We start from the raw sequence: 6,000 nt of genomic DNA, 5'->3' as shown, positions 1-6,000 counted from the left end.
ACACACAAATAGTTACAGGGGTGGAGAAAGTTTTCTAAAGTGAAGACACTGGGGCCTGGGAGTGTGCCATGTCTCCCTAGGGCTCAGCTCCAAGACTGAAAAGAGAAGGAGTGAGGTGAGGTCTCTGCTGACCTTTTATGACTCATTAACCCAGTGCCCCCCTCTTCCATATAAGGGAGTGAGCAGGCTTTTCAGCGTTCGCTGTCCTGGCTGAATGACGCTCAGGTGTCTTTCCCCACAGTCCTTTGTGTGTTCGTCTCTGGAATTTCCTCTACTATTTGTCAGCCTCCTGGCTGCTCAGGCCTCTGCAGAACAAGGACAGCTCTCTGCTCGTGCCCCCACCACCTGCCTCCTGGCAGGGCCCCTAGGGAAGGTGGACAAAGAAAAAATAAACAGTGACCGGCTATCACTAGAAGGCCAGGAAAGCCAGTGCTTGAGCCCAGGGGCAAGGGAATTTACTGTTGACACCCACTGGCAGCTGGCCAGGCCCCTGACAGACAGGCTGCCCCCTCCTTCACAAGATGACAGCTGGAGGCTTCATTTAGCCAACCCCTCTATGAAACCCCGAATAGCTCTGTTCTTCGTTCTAGGTTTCTACTGGAGGAACCAAAGAGGGTACGCCAAGCTCATCCTGCTTGGGGCTTGGTGCACAGCAGTCACCCACAGGTGCTCTGGAGTCCGAAGGCAGATTCAGGAGCCAGGAGCTGAGCGTGTCGGTGCTGTACTCTGTAACAATGGCCGACCAAAGCCGTGGGGGCCACAGTATGTTCATCCTCTCCGGGGAGGGGGGCAGGGAAAAAAAGACAAATGGTGGGGCTTTTATTTTTAACCTGAACTGAGAAGTAGAACCCAAGCTGTGAAAAGAGCCATGGTCATAAACGCATTTATCATCAATTAACACCTCCAAGTCCTGAGGCTGGCCGGGCAGCTGGCACGTTTTGGTTAGTTCACATTTTAACACCACACTCTCCTCTGCTTCTCCCTAAGCGGATGCTGGGTAGCTGCAGGACGGCTAATGTGTACTTAGTTAACACAGGCCTGAGGTGTGGCTCCTGGACAGCAGAGTAGGGACTTCTCCACTGTCCCCACCCCTGGGGCACTCACCCAGCAGTGTGACCTGCCGGCAGCCTAAGTGGATAGAATGTGTTTGAAGGTTTAATTACTTGCCTTTAGAGTCTGCCTGCCCCTCAGGAGAAAGGACATGGGCTTTATGTTTTACATGTTGAAATGTATTTTAATAGATAACCTGTACACCCTGTACAAATAAAAGATCTAAACTACCTGTCGTTCTGAAATATGTATGTATGTGTATGACACGGGGAAAGGGGCTCATATGCCACAGCATGCATGTAGCGGTCAGAGGGAATCTGGGGGAGCTGTTTCTCTCCTTCCATCTTTAAGTGGATCTGGGGCCTCGAACTCAGATCCCCAGGCTTTTGTGGCCAGCACCTTTGTCCACTGAGCCATCTCGCTGGCCTCTGCCTCTGTCTCTTGAAAACCACTTTTCTTCCACCTTTGCCCTATTTCACAGGAGCCGACAGAGCTATTTTTGTCACACACGAGGTAGGACACTTTAGTTTGTTACACGGAGGGCAGTGGGCTGTGCCTCTGTTTATTTAACCAGTGGCAGAATGCCAGACACTGGGGCTGTGTGTCGTCTTCCGTGAATACAAGCGATGCCGCCAAAAGGGCGGTAGGGGTGCACATGGCTCCCACCCGCCTGAGCACACCTTTCTGTGAGTTCTCAGAGGCTGAGCTCTTGGGGACGGGAGAAGCCTTTGCAGTTTAGCAGCAGGCAGAAGGATGCAGCCGCACACCTATTTCAGACACAGCACGTGAGAGAAATGCGACAGCCCCGAAGGTGGACTGTGATGCCTTGGTTTAGATTTCAGTTGCCTTTTTCTTCCATTCTGTGTTGTTAAAAGCCTCTCTTCAAATGTATATGATATTGTATTTCAATCTCTACGCCTCAGGTGCCAGGATGGCCAAGTGATCCAGGTTCCATCATCATATCTCGTCAGCTCTTACTTCTTGCCGGTGTTTGCATGGGATGCTTAGGTTGGTGGTGTTTTTTTTTTAATTGATTTATTACAATCTTTAAGCAAGGGAGCTTGCCTGTTGTCTGAAGTATTGACTGTGAATAACTTCTGCAAGTGGATTTGCGTGCATTTATGGGAGGTTTGGTCACGAGGAGTGGGCGGGTTAACCTTCAGTGTCACATGACTGGATTTGGGGTATCCCTGAAGGTGATTCCCGAGAGGTTTAACTGAGAAGGGAGAGCCCAGCCTGTATGTAGGTGGCACCATCCCACGTACTGGAGTTCCAGGATGGGAGATTCGTCAGCATTTTCTGTTGTCTGCCTCCTGGTTTGTTCGGCCGTGGGGAGTCCCGGCTGTCTGTGACCAATGGCATGTCTTCCCCTCCATGTTGGACCCCCATCCTCTCAAATCCTGAGCTAAATCAAACCTTCATCCATTGCTCTTCTGAGGCAAGGGGTTCTCTGAATGCTATCTCTCCATCACAGGTAGTCTAGCTAGCTAGCCAGCTTGTCTCTGGAGCTGAGATTACAGGCGGGCTACCGCACCCACTGACACACGTGGGCACTCTGCTCCTCACACTGGACTTGGGCTATCTTTCCAACCCAGAGTTTCATTTTTTAAATGCAACCGATTGAATCAGTTCCCCTTCTTTAATTTTTTGTGCATTCTTATAAAAACCCTCTTCCCTACAAAATGGAAATCTATATTTTCTTCTAATTCTTTCTGTTTCATTTTTTACATTATATATTTGGCTTTATTTGTCTATGGAATGTGTGGTTTGTACTCCCCCCCCCCCCTGTTGTTTTACTACCATTCACCAAAGAGACCACCTCTTTGACTCCAAATAACATCTTGATCTTAGCCCTTGAACGTGCTTAGCTCTTCTCTGGCTTTCTCGTCTGAGGAACAAGGGTGCGTTTTGATGAATTACATGCAATGCCTTGGCTTAGGACCCCAGATTGAAAATTGATATTTTATAGATAGTTTAATGTATAGGAATTGCTTCTCACTTCAGAAAATTCATGTTCTTTGTGTACTGAGCTTTCTTCCATTGTATCGTATTTTTAAAAAATAAAATATCTATTTTGAGAGGAAGTGTGTGTGTGTGTGTGTGTATGAGCGCACATGTATGTTCATGTACTTAAATGCAGGTGTCTGTTGAGGCCAGAAAAGGGCATCAGAACCCCTGGTGCTGGAGTCACAAGGAGTTGTGAGCCACCCACAAGTTGGAACCAAATCCAGGTCCTCTGGAAGAGCAGTATGGACTATTAACTCCAGAGCCTTCTCTCTAGCCCCTTGATTCTACCGTATTTTAAACCTTGCTTTCCTCATCTGTTCCCTTGTGTCTAATCTCTACAGCTTTGAACAGAAACGTTCCTGCTGCTTGCCCTACATGAAAAAATTCCAACAAAACAACCTAACTCAGGAGGGTGAAAGAAAGAAAGGAGGAAAGAGGAGGGAGCTGAAATTCCACACAGGGGAACTCTGTCCATGGAACTCTGGGAAAGGCTGGATGTTGCCTGTTGATGCCCATGGGAAGCCTTGAATCTCTCCTGAGGGCCCAAGTCATCTGGACAAGGTAATTATTTTCCTAAACAGTCTTGTCAGGGAGAGGAGATATGCTGTTTTAGAAGGCTGAATCAGGACTCTCCGGAACCTGACACTCATCCATGTGTGGACAGGTGCCACATCCCTAAAGAGCCATGTCTGGTCCAGGGTGACACAATCATTTCCTGTTACTATTTCAGGCAACGTGGGGCTTCCAGCAGCATGAGTGTCCAACTGTGACTCTCAGCACACGCTGGAGCCCTCTGCCCTGCTTTTGTCTGAGAACAGCTCTTGTTTTCTTTTAACGATTATTTTACTTACGTGTGTGGTCATGTGCCTGTGCATTATGTACAAGTACACACATGTGAATGTGGGTACCCATGGGTGGCATCAGATGCCCTGTAGCTGGAGGTACAGGTAGTTGTGAGCCAGTGGCTTGTGGGCACTAGGAAATGAACACCAGTCCTCTGCAAGAGCAGCAAGTACTCTTAACAGCTGCACCATCTCCCCAGCCCTAGTGCCATTTTCTCAATGTTGTCTTTACTTCCCCGCAAAGAAGGATTTCAGCTGTATGTAAGCCCACCTCTATAGACAACTACCAGAAAGAAAGAATTTTTTGATTAACTTTTTTTCTTTCTACATAAGGGTAAGAATGGGGGTGGGTGGTTAGTTGATAAAGTACTTGCCTCGCCTGTGTGATGCCCTGAATCCAATCTCTTGGACCACATAAGCCAATCATAGTGATATACACCTAAAAACCTAGCACTTGGGAGAGGAAGGCGGGAGGATCAGAAATTCAAGGTTATCGTTGGCTTCATAGAAAGTTCTGGGGCAGCCTCAAGTATGTGAGACCCTGTCTCAAAAGCCAAAAAAATAAACATTTTAAAAGTCTATATCATTTTATAAATGTGATCAACTACTTGTAACAACACACACACACACAAAAAATTTTTTTTGAAGCATCACCCTGGGTTAAAATCATCTCGGCTAGCCCTCTTGACAGCTCTAGGGCAGGAATTAGGAATTTATTTGGTGAACGGGCAAGGAAACCAATGGTGACTGAAGCATGGAACTTGATGCCACAGCTGGTACAACAAGGAAAGTCAGGCCCAGCGTATGAGACCAATGTTTTCACCTACACTGTGGTCTGTGTCCCTGAACCCTTGTACTTACTGTTGTCTCACACATAGTTTGACTGTGGGTTAGCCCCCAAAGGTTCATGTGCTAGAAGGGTTTGACTGTGGGTTAGCCCCCAAAGGTTCATGTGCTAGAAGGGTTTGGCTGTGGGTTAGCCCCCAAAGGTTCATGTGCTAGAAGGATTTGGCTGTGGGTTAGCTCCCAAAGGTTCATGGGTTGGGTGATTAGCATAGAGGTGCTGAGGTGGTGGGATCTTTAGGGGGCGGAGTCTAGTGTGATGCAGTTAGGATACAAAGTGTGTTGGGGTACTGGGATACGGAGAGCTCCGTCCTTATTCTCAGGGACCATGTCAGGTCTTATGGGACTGGATCAGCTCTTGTAAGGATGGGTTGCTAGACAAGAACCTGATTCTGTCTTTGAATCCCTTTGCTGTGCTCACCTTTGACCCGATGACCTTACCAGAGCCAATGCTGATGCCCTGCTCTTGAACAGTCAGAACTGTGAACTGAATAAAATCCTCTTCTTTAGAAAGCTCTCTACTTCTAATATCCTGTTATGGTAACACAAAAGGAGACTGCGAAAGCCGCTCTGAGAGACACGCGTTTTCTTACTCTTTTTATTTAATGCTTTTGGTTGCATATGAGTTCGGGCATATTTCCATGTTTTACAAATCATTCGTCTTGATTTTCCTACTGTCTTGCCCATTGTTCAGTGTCTTGTCCCGTGTGTTGTGTGTGTGTGTGTCTGTGTGTGCATGCGTGTGTCTATATGTCTGTACCTGTGTGTGTACATGTGTGTATGTGTGTGTGTCACATATATTCTTCAGTTTCTCTTTATCCTTTGGTTTTGTTATGGCTATCCAGGCCTGAGACGTTCTAGTTGAACTTGCAGCGCTCCTCCTGCCTATGTGTCTCAGGCTACGACATTGCAGTCATGAGCTATCATGCCCAGCTTGTTCCCATTATTTTTACGCTTGAGAGCTCTGCATCCCTCCTGTGTAAGGATAAATGCTCATTCCTATCTGTAGGGTGGAAAGTGGATTTGTTTTCTGCATTTAATCCCTTGCTCTGTCTAGAAGTTAGTGATGATTTCCTCCCCCAGAACGTCTCTTCAGAAGGACATTGAGCAGCATGCCTGCACCCTTGATCTGTTCTGACACACTTGCTCCCTGGAAGGCTCTTATCATCCAGTGACGGGTGTGCCATGTCTGATGTCTGGATCAGAGACTCTGAGGATCACACTCAACAGAGACACAAATTCCAACGAAGGCCACATG

The 6,000-nt window shown here is 47.4% G+C and overlaps 1 long non-coding RNA gene across 1 annotated transcript in view; it reads left to right on the top strand.

Moving 5' to 3' along the window:
* Positions 1-1,983: 1,983 nt before the first annotated feature.
* LOC142845052 (uncharacterized) overlaps positions 1,984-6,000 on the top strand; it is a 67,077-nt gene continuing 63,060 nt past the window's right edge. The window contains exons 1-2 of the long non-coding RNA XR_012909797.1: positions 1,984-2,058; positions 3,399-3,618. This is a non-coding gene — a long non-coding RNA (uncharacterized LOC142845052). The remainder of the gene's footprint in view (positions 2,059-3,398; positions 3,619-6,000) is intronic.

The sequence above is a fragment of the Microtus pennsylvanicus genome, chromosome 2 (genome assembly GCF_037038515.1).
Source record: "Microtus pennsylvanicus isolate mMicPen1 chromosome 2, mMicPen1.hap1, whole genome shotgun sequence".
In the NCBI taxonomy this organism is placed as follows: domain Eukaryota; kingdom Metazoa; phylum Chordata; class Mammalia; order Rodentia; family Cricetidae; genus Microtus; species Microtus pennsylvanicus.
Note: the sequence above shows the minus strand (reverse complement) of the source record. Positions and strands in the feature narration are given on the sequence as shown.